We start from the raw sequence: 15658 nt of genomic DNA, 5'->3' as shown, positions 1-15658 counted from the left end.
TGGTGCAGCCTTGGACTCCTTGCTCTTGCCGGTGGAGCTCTCTGGCACGTTCTCAACGGGAGCACAGCACTCCGAAGAGGTGCGCTTGCCGGAGTGGGTGCCAGAGGTCTCGCCAGAGGAGATCTTGCCGGAAGGGGTCTTGCCAGCCTTCTTCCTCCTTGGAGCTTCAGTGGAAGGGGCAAGTGTCTTCACGGCAGTTGTTGCAACTGCCTCTCGATAAAGTTTGTCGGCTCAGATGAGCGCATCTTTCTTGTCGGAGGGGACGGTGATGATGGTCAGCGGCCCCGACATCTTTAACGTGTTGTGGGCATAGTGGGACGCTGCCATGAACTTGGCCAACGCTGGGCGGCCAAAGATCCCATTGTATGGCAAGGGGATCTCAGCGACATCGAAGGCGATCTTCTCCGTCCTATAGTTCAGCTCACCTCCAAATGTAACGGGCAGCATGATTTTACCTTTAGGCTGGCTCCTTCCCGGGTTGACCTCTTGAAACATTCCCGTCTCTTCGAGGTCTCCATCAGGAATCTGCAGCTTCTTGATCACAACGGGCGAGATCAAATTCAGACCGGCCCCACCGGTCACCTTGAGGTTGCATATTGTTGGCGAGACGAACAACGGCAAACACCCGACCGCAGTTGTGCGATCAGGGTGATCCTCGGTGTCTAAAACGATGGGCGTGCGGGACCACTTCAGGGGCTTATGGCATCGAACGACGGCTCTACCGCAGCGACCTCGCGCGCCTACTGCTTCAGCTGGCGGTGTGAGGTGTGCAACGAGGCGCCACCGTCGACGCACATGGCCTCTGTAGCCTTTTGGAACTTGTTCTCACCAGACTCGTCGTCCTCGTCATGATCATCATCTTCCTCTTTCTTGTCGCGGCCTCGAGCGGGCCTCTCTTGTTGGTTATCTTTCCCGCATCGACCCACTTGGCCGCCACGCTTCTTGTTGGATCCGTCAGCACCATCCTGATCCTTCTCATTGTCTCGCCTTTCATATTTAGCCTTCTACTTTTCAGCAAGAAGCTCAACTTGTCGGCAGTTCTGGAGGTCATGGCCCTTGTTGAAGTTGATCTTGCAGTACTGCTTGTCGGAGCCTCCTGGCTTGCCAGCGGCCGCCAGGGCCAAGCAGGCGGCACACCCTGCAACCTCCTTGCCGGGGTCGTCAGCCTTGGCCTTTTTGGCGGCGTCGAGCTCGCCAGATCCCTCAACGGCAAGCACAGTCTTGCCCTTGCACTTCCTGTTGTGGCGCTGGCCCTTCTTTGTCGGGGCGGCGGTGTCTTCGTCTGTGGAGTCAGTTTCCGCACAGGCGTCCTCACCGGGGTACTTCCTCCCCTCTTTAGCTCGAGCACATCTATCGGCCAGAACATAAAGTTCGGCCACATCCTTGACCTTGTTCATCGCCAACTCTTCACGCATCTTGCGGTTGCGCACATTCTAATGGAATGCGCTGATAACTGTGGCGGGATGAACATCTGGGATGTTGTACTCCACCCGGTTGAACCTCTGTATGTACTTGCGCAGGTTTTCTCCTTCTTTCGGGGGGATGATGTGCAAATTGCTTTCCTGGCCATGAGCTTGGTGGCCTCCAGTGAAGGCGCCAACAAACTTGTGACACAAATCCGACCAAGAGAAATGGAATCCACGGGCAAGTGCATCAACCACGACATGATGTTGGGTTTGAGTGCCAACGGGAAGTAATTGGCAAGGACCTTGTCGTCGCGAGCTCCAGCAGCTTGCATCGTGATGGTGTAGATGCTGAGGAACTCCGACGGGTGGGTCTTGCCGTTGTACTTCTCGCCAACATCGGGCTTGAACGTGCGGTGGGAGGGCCACTAGAACTGTCGCAGCTCTTGCGTAAAGGCTGGACAACCCACCTCGTAAGGCAGGTTGCCGGGGCCTCCTGGCGCCGGGTGGTCCATAGTAGGCCCCGCACGCCGATCTGACTAATGGTGCATCTCCCGTCGTCGTTCGATGGTAGTTCGAGCGTCTTCCTGGGCCCGTTGCCGAAGGACTTGATGTTGGTCGCGTCAGGTTCACGGGTCAGACGATGCTGTGGAAATGTTGTCACCGATGTTGGGTCGACGGGTCGGTGGCTCTTGTCGCGGCCGCGCGGGGGGGGGGGGGAGTGCACCGTGGTTGCAGCATCTCTGGTCCCCCCACCACCGGCATGCACCAGCTTGTCAGGACGCCGGTGCGAGGGTCCCACCGGGAGCGGCTCGTCTTTGTTAGCGAAGCTGGCAAGGCTTCAGATGGTGGCTCTCCACTCGTCGAGTTTCTCCACAGCAGGGGGAAGTCGAGGAGCAGCTGCACATGCGCCAGCGCTTCTGCTAGCGTAGGTGGTGGCGAGATCTGCGTAGACCATGATGCGCTCCGACTTCTAACCGGGTTAGAAGGGGCTCTGTCACGGTCTCGCGGTCGCACACCGCCTGCACTGGCGTGTGAGCGCGCACGCCAGCCTGGTTCGTCCTGCGAGTGGTGCATAGCGCTCGTTCCTCGGCGGTGCCCGGGGGCTCCGGCATCGTGGTGTTGCTCATCGCGCGCGACCTGGGAAGGGCGCGGTGTGGGTGCCAACTGGGTGCCGTAGAGGCTGCTGCGCCGCCTATGGGTAGCACGGCCCCGCCCCGGACCCAACGACGCGTGGCTCGTCGTCTCGGATTCGGACGATGCCGCTCGCCTGGCTCCGATTCCTAGAATGTCGTGGATGCTCGCGGGCCACGTCTCCGGCCCCATCCGTGGGTACCCGGCCGCCTGCTAGCGCTGGCGCGGACGGGCCGGCCCCGGACGAGCTGATCACTGTGATCCCCTTTCTCTTGGCGGAAATGGTGATGATAAAGTCAGTGTGCTAACCTTCAAACTGGATTTTCACAGCTTGTGCCCCTTACCTAGCGCGCCAAAGATGTCGGGGGAAACAACACCTACGGGATCACGAGGAATCCCTTTTGCTACGGTTAGCGGGCGCGGGGCTATGGAAAGAGCGGGATTGAGAGATCAACGTAGGCGGATTATCCAGGTTCGGGCCGCAAGCAATGCGTAGTACCCTACTCCTGCTGGTTTATGTTTATCTGGTGTTCTTGGACTAGCTACAAAGTGTGCAGGGTCCAAAAAATCCGAATCCTACCTCAGTACACCGCGAGCCTCCTTTTATAGTCAAAGGGGCTGCCACAGTGGCACAGAGGATGTGGAAAGCTATACAGTAGTCGAGTCTATATCCTAGCACTGTAGGACAAACGCATTTAATGCGTTGCCGATGTGCCCTTATTGCTTTATCGGGGATGGCAAGGAAGCCCGTCCCAGCTGTCGTCGCCTCGCCTGGCTTCGACGCGCATCCGAACTGACAAGGCGTGTAGCGCCACGCTGGCTGGCTGGCTGGCTGGCTGCAGAGTTGGTGCGGTGGCAGAGTCTTCACGAAGATCTGCATGCCACCACGCAAGTGCTTGCTGAATTGGCCTAGAGGCTGCATGTCGCCATGCATGTGCTCGCCTAGCTGGTGGGCTGGCAGCTGCATGGAAACGGTGGTGGAGTCTTGGCAGATGTGGGCGTGGCTGCGGCCCCGTGGATGTCGTCGGCAAGGGTCTTGCCAGGGCCTCGGCAACGGTCTTGTCGTGGCGTCGTGGACATCCCCGACAAGGGTCTTGCCGAGGGGGTCTCGTGAGTATCCTCGGCAAGGATCTTGCCGAGGATCATTGTCTTTTGGTTATCATCTAGTCCTACATGTTCTTGGTCTTCACAAAGATCTGCAGGCCACCATGGAGGTGCCTCCTGAGCCTCGGTTCGAAAGTGGTTGATGGTGTTGGAACTCTTGGGCTCAAGGGTGGCGGCTCTACTGTTGTTGGGCAAGTTGCCCCGGCAAGGTTCTTGCCGGGGCTGTGGAGGCCGCCCCGGAAAGGGCCTTGCCGGGGGAGTTCACCTCGCCCCTCTTCTCTTCGTGTTTCTGGCTTGGCGTTGCTCTGGTTGTCTTGTGGATTTGCTTCCTTCCTCTGCCCCGCTAGGTGTGACCGTATGCGCGGCTCCAACTGCCTGCGCACAAGTAAAGGGGTACAAAATAGGACCCCTCCATTTGTGCACCGACAGGCGGCCCGTGAATGACTTTAATGCACGGGGTAGAAACTGCCAATTTACTCTTCTCACATCGCGCTCTTATACTTAGCCACGTATGCTGTATGCATCGTGCGGGGTAGGTAATGGAGGCGCGTGGCACAGGAGAGTACCTTGGAAAGGGCCCGCCCATCTTGAATTGGTGGAGGAGGGTGGTGATCATCCGTGGATGGAGTAGCTGCCCTTCCACACCCGGCCTATAAAAAGGGAGGGATGGAGGAGGGCAGAGCCATCCACCTTTGCGTTCTCCTTCTTCTTCCCTTGTTCTCTGCTGGCCATGTTGGAGAAGGAAGCCTGGGGCCAGCCCCCGGGCTTTGGCTCAGGGAATTTGTTGCCTCATGCCGGTGCTGATGCTTGGGGAGTGAGCCTGGTCCTTGGCGTGGCGAGTATTTTGGTATCTTCGAAGCTCCGCCGGGAGGCAGGGCTGGAGAACATTGGTAATCCCAGCACTGCCCCTTCCGGAGGTCTTCGGGCCGATGTCGACGAGAGGCGCGCCTTCCTGCCTGCAAAGGTGGGGCGCGGCGCGGCTCGAGCCCCCTTCGTAGCAGAGCCGGGGGCCAGCGCTGAAGAAGACACCTCCTCCTAGTCCGCGAAAGCGACGGTAGCGTTGCATGCCTGTTGTGGGCAATGCCGCTACCGTTTCTGCTTTTTAGGAGGGGTGACTGATACATCTCCAACGTATCTATAATTTTTTATTGTTCCATTCTGTTTTATTATCAATCTTGGATGTTTATAGTCATTTTATATCATTTTTTGGTACTAACCTATTGACATAGTGCCAAGTGCCAGTTGCTGTTTTTTCCATGTTTTTTAAATCACAGAAAATCTATATCAAATGGATTCCAAATGGCACGAAACATTACAGAAATTTTTTACGGACTAGAAGGAAGACATGGGGCCCTGGTTGCACCTGGGGGAGTCCCGAGGAGGGGACAACCCACCAGGGTGCGCCAGGAGGCCCAAGCATGCCCTTGTGGGTTGTGCCCACCTCGGGTGCCCCTCGGACTACCTCTTTGCTCTATAAATTCCTCAATATTCCAGAAACCCTAGGGGAGTCGACGAAATATTCATCCAGCCACCGCAGAGTCCAGAACCACCAGATCCAATTTAGACACCATCATGGAGGAGTTCACCACTTCCATTGGTGCCTCTCTGATGATGTGTGAGTAGTTCTTTGTAGACCTTCGGGTCCGTAGTTACTAGCTAGATGGCTTCATCTCTCTCTTGATTCTCAATACAATGGTCTCTTGGGGATCCATATGATGTAACTCTTTTGCGGTGTGTTTTTTGGGATCGATGAACATTGAGTTTATGATCAGATCTATCTTTTTATATCCATGAAAGTATTTGAGTTTCTTTGATCTCTTTTATGCATGATCTCTTATAGCCTCGTATTTCTTCTCCGATATTTGGGTTTTGTTTGGCCAACTTGATCTATTTATCTTGCAATGGGAAGAGGTGCCCGATAGTGGGTTTGATCTTACGGTGCTTGATCCCAGTGATAGAAAGGGAACCGACACGTATGTATCATTGCCACTAAGGATAAAAAGACGGGACCTATATCTACCGCCATAGATAAAAGGATCTCTTCTACATCATGTCATTGTTCTTCTTGCATTACTCCATTTTCCCATGAACTTAATACACTAGATGCATGCTAGATAGCAGTCGATGTGTGGAGTAATAGTAGTAGATGCAAGCAGGAGTCGGTCTACTAATCTTGAACGTGATTCCTATGTAATGATCATTGCCTGGATATCATCATAATTATTTGAGGTTCTATCAATTGCCCAACAATAATTTGTTCACCCACCACTTTGCTATTTTTCTCGAGAGAAGCCACTAGTGAAACCTACGGCCCCCGGGTCTCTTTCTCATATTATTTGCCTTCGCGATATATTTTTATTTGCTTTTATTTTCAGATCTATTAAACCAAAAACCCAAAAATACCTTGCTGCAATTTATTTTATTTGGCGTTCGATCTATCAATATTTACAACTTTCTCCTGTCCACACGCCATTTCTGGCGCCTTTACCCGAAAGGGATTGACAACCCCTTTAACACATCGGGTTGCGAGTGGTTGTTATTTGTGTGCCGGGGCTATTTACGTTGTGTTGCTTGCTTCTCCTACTGGTTCGATAACCTTGGTTACATATCCGAGGGAAATACCTACCGCCACTGTGCTGCATCATCCCTTCCTCTTTGGGGAAAAAACCAACGTAGCTTCAAGCAACATCAAAAGGAATTTCTGGTGCCATTGTCGGGGAGGATCTTCATCATAACCAGGTTTCTAATCACAAATCTCATCTCCTCGCAATTTACATTATTTTTCATTTACCTCTCATTTTCCTCTCCCCCACTTCACAAAAATTTTCCGTTTTATTCACCCCTCTTTTCCGTTTGCCATTTTCTCGTTAGATCTATCCTTTGCTTGCAATCATGAGTGATTTCGGTATGGCACCAACAGATGATGGCCTTACTCCTAAGATAGAACGTATAGGAAATCTGGATGCTAAAACTTTTATCTTGGGGCAAGGGAACGTTATGGGAAAAGAACGTATCCAAGAATTTTTCAATTGTATTGGGAATCTAAGTCTTGATGATGCTCCTATACTTAAAACTACTACATCTTATGCAGATGCTATTTCAGCACTAGTTCTGAAACTTGAAAGTAAATTTATTCGTACCCATCCTACCTTGCAAAGATTTTTTTGATCTCCCCGTTATAAAAAACCCTAGAGCCAAAAGGTTGGCCACTCTTGTTCTTATGAATGAGTTTGATTACATAATACGGGAAGCTAGGGAAATCTTTGATTTTTATGGTATGAATCATGAAAAACCTGTGATAGATGAAATTCTCTACAATAGTGATTATCCTTTAAAACACTTGCTGGGGGGTAATAAAATCTTTGATGTGAATCTTAAAAAGGAAGTCCCCGTTCTAGATATATTCCAACAAGTTTTCAATAATGTTAATCAACATTACTCTTGGATTGTTGCGGGAAATCAAAAGGGGTATGATGAAAACCAACTTAGGATTGCAAAGGCCTCTATGGATAACATGTTTTATGTTGTGTTCACAAAGCCTCATGATGAAAATACCTCTATGAAAGTCAAGAAGAAGGATGACAAAACTTAGATCCTTGCTTTATGCCTAGCTAAGGGCGTAAAACTATAGCGCTTGTTGGGAGGCAACCCAATGAATAAAATTTATTTTTGCTTTTTTCTTCCTGTTTGTGAGTACCTAACAATTATGCTACTGTTATGATTTTTTTATGTTTTAATTAGTGTTTGTGCCAAGTAAAGCCTTTAGGATCTTCTTTGGTGATAGTTGTTTGATCTTGCTGAAAAACAGGAACTTTTACGCTCCCGGAATTAATTTTCGTTTTTTAGCAAAGAGCGATAAAATACCCATTCCACTTGCAGTAGATCAATATACAAATTTCTTAGGACGTCCTAATTTTCAGAGTTTTTTGTGTTGCAGAAGTATTCGAAATAGTCAGATTGCTACAGGCCGTTATGTTTTGACAGATTCTGTTTTCTTTGTGTTGTGTGCTTATTTTGATGGCTCTATGGTTTTCTTTGATGAGCTGTTGCCATAGAAAATTTGTAATACAGTAGATATAATACAAAAACAAGATATGAATTGGTTTGATATAGCACTTATAGTAGTGATTTGTTATTCTTATACTAACGGATCTCACGAAGGCTTTGTTAAGTTTTGTGTGATTGAAGTTTTCAAGTTTTGGGTTATCTTACGATGGATGAAGGAAGGATGTAAGAGCCTAAGCTTGGGGATGCCTCAGCATACCAAGCTATTATCCAAGAATGAGCAATCAACTAAGCTTGGGGATGCCCCCGAGTGGCATCCCTGCTTTCTTCCAATAACTACCGGTATTTTACTCGAGACTATATTTTTATTCGTCACATGATATGTGTTTTGCTTGGAGCGGCTTGTATGATATGAGTCTGTGCTTGTTTATTTTGTGTTTTAAGTCATCAATCATTGCTGGGCACACCTATTTGAGAGAGCCAAAATTATACCTTGACTTGTTAGAATTGCTCTCTATGCTTCACTTAAATTTTTTATGAGCAACAGACTTGCTCTAGTGCTTCACTTATCTCTTTTTGAGCACGGTGTGCTTTGTTATTTTTGAAGAAATGCTCTCTTGCTTCACTTAGATTTATTTGAAAGCTAGTAAAATTTTGAAGAAATTCTCTCTTGCTTCACTTAAATTATTTTGAGAGAAAGAAAATTTGTTATGCTCATGATCTTCACTTATATTTGTTTGAGCTTATGAAAAGCAACACATGAGAATTAGTCCTAAAGTGATAGATATCCTAGAAGGATAAACAAAAGAGAAAAAATGTCATGAAGATCATTGCGAAAAATAAAATTGATTCTTAGTAATAGTTTTGAGATATGATGATGTGATATGTGAGTCATATTGATGAGTAAGTATGCTTTAGTAAGAATATTGGTGTTAAGGTTTGTGATTCCCTATGCATGCACGAAAGTCAATAATCATGCAATGAAATTATATCCTACTTATGGTGCATTATTTGGTGTTAATTATGCCTAATGCTTGCTTATGAGATTATTCGTTTCTTGGTTGGTCGCTTCCCAATCTTTTGCTAGCCTTCATTTTGCACTAAGTATGACCTCTACTTGTGCATCCAAAATCCTTTAAACTAGTTTAGCCACATGAGTCCACTATATCTACCTATATGCTATATTCTTTTGCCGTTCTAAGCAAATTTCCATGTGCCATCTCTAATTTTCAAAATAAACTTCTCTTTTGTGTTCTTGTTTCGCTCGCGGAGCAGTGAGGGGTGGCTAATATTTTCCATGCTAGATGTGTTATTCTCAAGATGAGTGTTTATTCACTTGTCATTGCACGAGAGTAAGGCAAAGGTATTAGGGATGCCCAATCCCAAAATGCAAAAACAAATGAATTTACTTTATGTTGTCAAATAATAAATTCATTGGCAAGTGTTGGTATGGAGGACACCAGTGGATACGGTTAGCCATGAAAAGTGAAAGTTATGGTGGAAAAAGGAATAAACTTTATTTTCTGTTTGGGAACCGCCTATGATATATCTATGCGTGGAAAGTATTGGGAACTCTAAGTCGTTTTCGTTGGTGGGATGTATACACCTCCCAAATTTTTTTTATCTCTAAGTTTTTCGCTTTGAGCTCTGGAACCTCTACAAATCCCTACTTCCCTCTGCGAAGGGCCTTTCTTTTACTTTATGCATTTTTTATTTTGAGTCTCCATCTTCTCTTACAAAAGTACCAACTAGGAGGCAATATGATCATGCTTAAGTATTGGGTGTAGTTAATATTCGAGTGTGTTTCATGAATGGATCAATGTTTGAGCATGATGGGCTAGGGTTAACTTATTTTAACACCGATATTTTGAAAGACATGGTTGCTTGTTGATCTGCTTGAGTATCTAAAGTATTGTGTCAAAACAACTATTGCTTTGAATCACATAAAATTCCAAATGTCCATGCTATAAAGAAAAGAATATGATATGACATGATGAACAACACTCCACATCAAAAATTCTGTTTTTATCACTTACCTACTCGAGGACGAGTAGGAGTTAAGCTTGGGGATGATGATACGTCTCCAACGTATCTATAATTTTTTATTGTTCCATGCTATTTTATTATCAATCTTGGATGCTTTATAATCATTTTATAGTCATTTTATATCATTTTTTGGTACTAACCTATTGACAAAGTGCCAAGTGCCAGTTGCTATTTTTCCATGTTTTTTACATCGCAGAAAATCAATATCAAACGGAGTCCAAATTCCACGAAACTTTACGGAGACTTTTTATGGACCAGAAGGAAGACATTGATCCCTGGTTGCACCTGGGGGATTTCCAAGGAGGGGACAACCCACCAGGGCGCGCCAGGAGGCCCAGGTGCTCCCTGGTGGGTTGTGCCCACCTCGGGTGCCCCCCGGACCGCCTCTTTGCTCTATAAATACCCCAATATTCCAGAACCCAAGGGGAGTCGATGAAATATTCATCCAGCCGCCGCAGAGTCCAGGACCACCAGATCCAATCTAGACACCATAACGGAGGGGTTCACCACTTCCATTGGTGCCTCTCCGATGATGCGTGAGTAGTTCTTTGTAGACCTTTGGGTCCGTAGTTAGTAGCTAGATGGCTTCATCTCTCTCTCTTGATTCTCAATACAATGGTCTCTTGGAGAACCATATGATGTAACTCTTTTGCGGTGTGTTTGTTGGGGTCGATGAACTTTGAGTTTATGATCAGATCTATCTTTTTATATACATGAAAGTATTTGAGTTTCTTTGATCTATTTTATGCATGATCTCTTATAGCCTCGTATTTCTTCTCTGATATTTGGTTTTTGTTTGACCAACTTTATCTATTTATCTTGCAATGGGAAGAGGTTCCCGGTAGTGGGTTCAATCTTACGGTGCTTGATCCTAGTGATAGAAAGGGAACCGACACGTATGTATTGTTGCTACTAAGGATAAAAAGATGGGATCTATATCTACCGCCATAGATAAATAGATCTTGTCTACGTCATGTCATCGTTCTTATTGCATCACTTCGTTTTTCCATGAACTTAATACACTAGATGCATGTTGGATAGTGGTCGATGTGTGGAGTAATAGTAGTAGCTGCAGGCAGGAGTCGGTCTACTAATCTTGGACGTGATGCCTATGTAATGATCATTGCCTGGAGATCATCATAATTATTTGAGGTTCTATCAATTGCCCAACAGTAATTTGTTCACCCACCGATTTGCTATTTTTCTCGAGAGAAGCCATGCTACCTCTTGAGCACTGCGTTGTTTTTCCCTTGAAGAGGAAAGGGTGATGCAGCAAAGTAGCGTAAGTATTTCCCTCCGTTTTTGATAACCAAGGTATCAATCCAGTAGCAGACTACACGCAAGTCCCTTGTACCTACACAAACAAATAAGAACCTCACAACCAACGCAATAAAGGGGTTTTCAATCCCTTCATGGCCACTTACGAGAGTGAGATCTCATAGAGATAATAAGATAAATATTTTTGGTATTTTTATGATATAGATAGGAAAATAAAGATTTCAAAGTAAAATAGATTGGAAACTTATATGATAAAGGATAGACCCGGGGGGCCATAGGTTTCACTAGTGGATTCTCTCAAGATAGCATAATTATGGGAATATCTAGGCATGATCATGTATATAGGCATCATGTCCGCGACAAGTAGATCGAAACGATTTTGCATCTACTACTATTACCCCACATTTCGACCGCTATCCAGCATGCATCTAGAGTATTAAGTTCATAAGAACAGAGTAATGCATTAGGCAAGATGACATGATGTAGAGGGATAAACTCAAGCAATATGATATAAACCCCATCTTTTTATCCTCGATGGCAACACGTGCCTTGCTGCCCCTGCTGTCACTAGGAAAGGGATTGAACCCAAAGCTAAGCACTTCTCCCATTGCAAGAAAGCTCAATCTAGTAGGCCAAACCAAACTGATAATTCGAAGAGACTTGCAAATATAACCAATCAAACATAAAATATTTCATAGAAGAATCAAATATTGTTCATAGATAAACTTGATCATAAACCCACAATTCATCGGATCTCGACAAACACATCGCAAAAAGAAACACATCAAATAGATCTCCAAGAAGATCGAGGAGAACTTTGTATTGATATCCAAAGAGAGAGAGAAGAAGCCATCTAGGTAATAACTATGGACCCGAAGGTCTATGGTAAACTACTCACACATCATAGGAGAGGCTATGGTGTTGATGTAGAAGCCCTCCGTGATCGATTCCCCCTCCGGCGGAGCTCCGAAAAAGGCCCCAAGATGGGATCTCTTGGGTACAGAAGGTTGCGGTGGTGGAAATAGGGTTTCGTGGTGCTCCTGGATGTTTTTGAGGTATATGGATATATATAGGAGGAAGAAGTAGGTCGGTGGAGCTGCGAGGGGCCGACGAGGGTGGGGGTGCACCAAGGTGGCAGGCGGGCTTCCCTGCCTCGTGGCCACCTTGTTTCTTTATTGACGTCTACTCCAAGTCCCCTGGATCGCGTTTGTTCCAAAAATAACTCTCCCGAAGGTTTCATTCCGTTTGGATTCCGTTTGATATTCCTTTTCTGTGAAACACTGAAATAGGAAAAAAACAACAATTTGCACTGGGCCTTTGGTTATTAGGTTAGTCCCAAAAATAATATACAAGTGTATAATCAAGCCCATTAAACATCCAAAACAGATAATATAATAGCATGGAACAATAAAAAAAATTATAGATATGTTGGAGACGTATCATGCATCCCCAAGCTTAATTCTTGCTCGTCCTCGAGTAGGGAAATGATAAAAACAGAATTTTTGATGTGGAAGGCTACCTAGCATAATTCTCAATGTAATTTTCTTTATTGTGCCATGAATATTCAGATCTGAAAGATTCAAGACAAAAGTTTAATATTGACATAAAAATAATAATACTTCAAGCATACTAACTAAGCAATCATGTCTTCTCAAACTAACATGGCAAAAGAAAGTTCATCCCTACAAAATCATATAGTTTGGTCATGCTCCATTTTCGTCACACAAGAATGCTCTCATCTTGCACAACCCCGATGACAAGCCAAGCAATTGTTTCATACTTTAGTAATCTCAAACTTGTTTCAAATTTCACGCAATACATGAGCGTGAGCCATGGATATAGCACTATGGGTGGAATAGAATATAATTATGGGGGTTATGTGGAGAAGACAAAAAAGGACAAAGTCTCACATCGACGCGGCTAATCAACGGGCTAGGGAGATGCCCATCAATTGATGTCAATGCAAGGAGTAGGGATTGCCATGCAACGGATGCACTAGAGCTATAAATGTATGAAAGCTCAACAAAAGAAACTAAGTGGGTGTGCATCCATCTTGCTTGCTCACGAAGACCTAGGGCATTTGAGGAAGCCCATTGTTGGAATATACAAGCCAAGTTCTATAATGAAAAATTCCCACTAGTATATTAAAGTGACAAAACAAGAGTCTCTCTATCATAAAGATCATGGTGCTACTTTGAAGCACAAGTGTGGAAAAAGAGGATACTAGCATTGTCCCTTTTATTTTTTTATTTTGGGGCCTTTTTTGGCCTTTCTCTTTTTTGGGACAATGCTCTATTAATGATGATCATCACACTTCTATTTATTTACAACTCAATGATTACAACTCGATACTAGAACAAAACACGACTCTATATGAATGCCTCCGGCGGTGTACCGGGAAGGGAAATGAATCAAGAGTGACATGTATGATAAATTATGCATGGTGGCTTTGCCACAAATACGATGTCCACAACATGATCATGCAAAGCAATATGACAATGATGAAGCGTGTCATGAATGAAATGGTGGAAAGTTGCATGGATATATATCTCGGAATGGCTATGGAAATGCCATAATAGGTAGGTATGGTGGCTGTTTTGAGGAAGATATAAGGAGGTTTATGTGTGAAAGAGCGTATCATATCACGGGGTTTGGATGCACCGGCGAAGTTTGCACCAACTCTCAAGGTGAGAAAGGGCAATGCACGGTACCGAAGAGGCTAGCAATGATGGAAGGGTGAGAGTGCGTATAATCCATGGACTCAACATTAGTCATAAAGAACTCACATACTTATTGCAAAAATCTATAAGTCATCAAAAACCAAGCATTAGGTGCATGCTCCTAGGGGGATAGATTGGTAGGAAAAGACCGTCACTCGTCCCCGACCACCACTCATAAGGAAGGCAATCAAAGAACACCTCATGTTTCAAATTTGTTACACAACGGTTACCATATGTGCACGCTACGGGGCTTGCAATCCTCAACACAAGTATTTCTCAAATTCACAACTACTCAACTAGCACAACTTTAATATCACCATCCTCATATCTCAAAACAATTATCAAGTATCAAACTTCTCATAGTATTCAATGCACTTTTTATGATAGTTTTTATTATACCCATATTGGATGCCTATCATATTAGGACCAATTTTATAACCAAAGCAAATTATCATGCTGTTCTAAAGGACTCTCAAAATAATATAAGTGAAGCATGAGAGATCAATAATTTCTATAAAATAAAACCACCACTATGATCTAAAAGATATAAGTGAAGCACTAGATCAAACGACAAACTACTCCAAAAGATATAAGCGAAGCACAATGAGTAATTGAATAATTATGTAACTATGTGAAGACTCCTTCTCATAAATAAAATTTCAGATCTTAAGTACTTTATTCAAACAGCAAGCAAATCCTAATAAAATAAATTGACGCTCCAAGCAAAACAGATATCATGTGGTAAATAAAAATATAAGTGAAGCACATAGAGTATTCTAATAAATTCCAATTCATGTGTGTCTCTCCCAAAAGGTGTGTACAGAAAGGATGATTGTGGTAAACTAAAAAAGCAAAGACTCAAATCATAAAAGACGCTCCAAGCAAAACACATATCATGTGGTGAATAAAAATATAGCCTCAAGTAAAGTTACTGATGGAAGAAGACGAAAGAGGGGATGCCTTCCGGGGCATCCCGAAGCTTAGGCTTTTTGTTGTCCTTGAATTTACCTTGGGGTGCCTTGGGCATCCCCAATCTTAGGTTCTTGCCCCTCCTTATTCCATAATCCATCAAATCTTTACCCAAAACTTGAAAACTTGACAACACAAAACTCAACAGAAAACCTCATGAGCTCCGTTAGTATAAGAAAACAAACTACCACTTAAGGTACTGTAATGAACTCATTCTTTATTTATATTGGTGTTAAAAATACTGTATTCCAACTTCTCTATAGTTCATACACTCCGATACTAGCCATAGATTCATCAAAATAAGCAAACAACACACGAAAAACAGAATCTGTCAAAAACAGAACAGTCTGTAGTAGTCTGTAGGTTTCGAATACTTCTGCAACCCCAAAAGTTCTGAAATAAATTGGTGGACGTGAGGAATTTGTCTATTAATCATCTGCAAAAAGAATCAACCTAATCTCACTCTCCAGTAAAAAATGGCAGAAAATTTTGTGAGCGCTAAAGTTTCTGTTTTTTACAGCAAGATCACTAAAACTTCCCCCAAGTCTTCCCAAAGGTTCTACTTGGCACAAACACTAATTAAAAGCATAAAACCACATATAAACAGAGGCTATATGAATTACTTATTACTAAACAGAACCAAAAAGCAAGAAACAAAAATAAAATTGGGTTGCATCCCAACAAGCGCTATCGTTTAACGCCCCTAGCTAGGCATAAGAACAAGAATAGATCTAGGTATTATCATTTTTAGTATGCAATCTATAGGTGGCTCTCATAATAGATTCACGAGACAATTTAATTTTCTTTCTAGGAAAGTGTTACATGCCTTTCCATAACGGAAATTGGAATCTAATATTCCCTTCTTTCATATCAATAACTGCACCAATCGTTCTAAGGAAAGGTCTGCCAAGAATAATGGGACATGTAGGATTGCAATCATTGTCAAGAACAATAAAATCTATGGGCACATAATTCCTATTTGAAACAATAAGAACATCA

Source organism: Triticum urartu, chromosome 4A (assembly GCF_056163025.1).
Source record: "Triticum urartu cultivar PI428250 chromosome 4A, HENAU_Tu73, whole genome shotgun sequence".
Taxonomy (NCBI): Eukaryota; Viridiplantae; Streptophyta; class Magnoliopsida; order Poales; family Poaceae; genus Triticum; species Triticum urartu.
Note: the sequence above shows the minus strand (reverse complement) of the source record.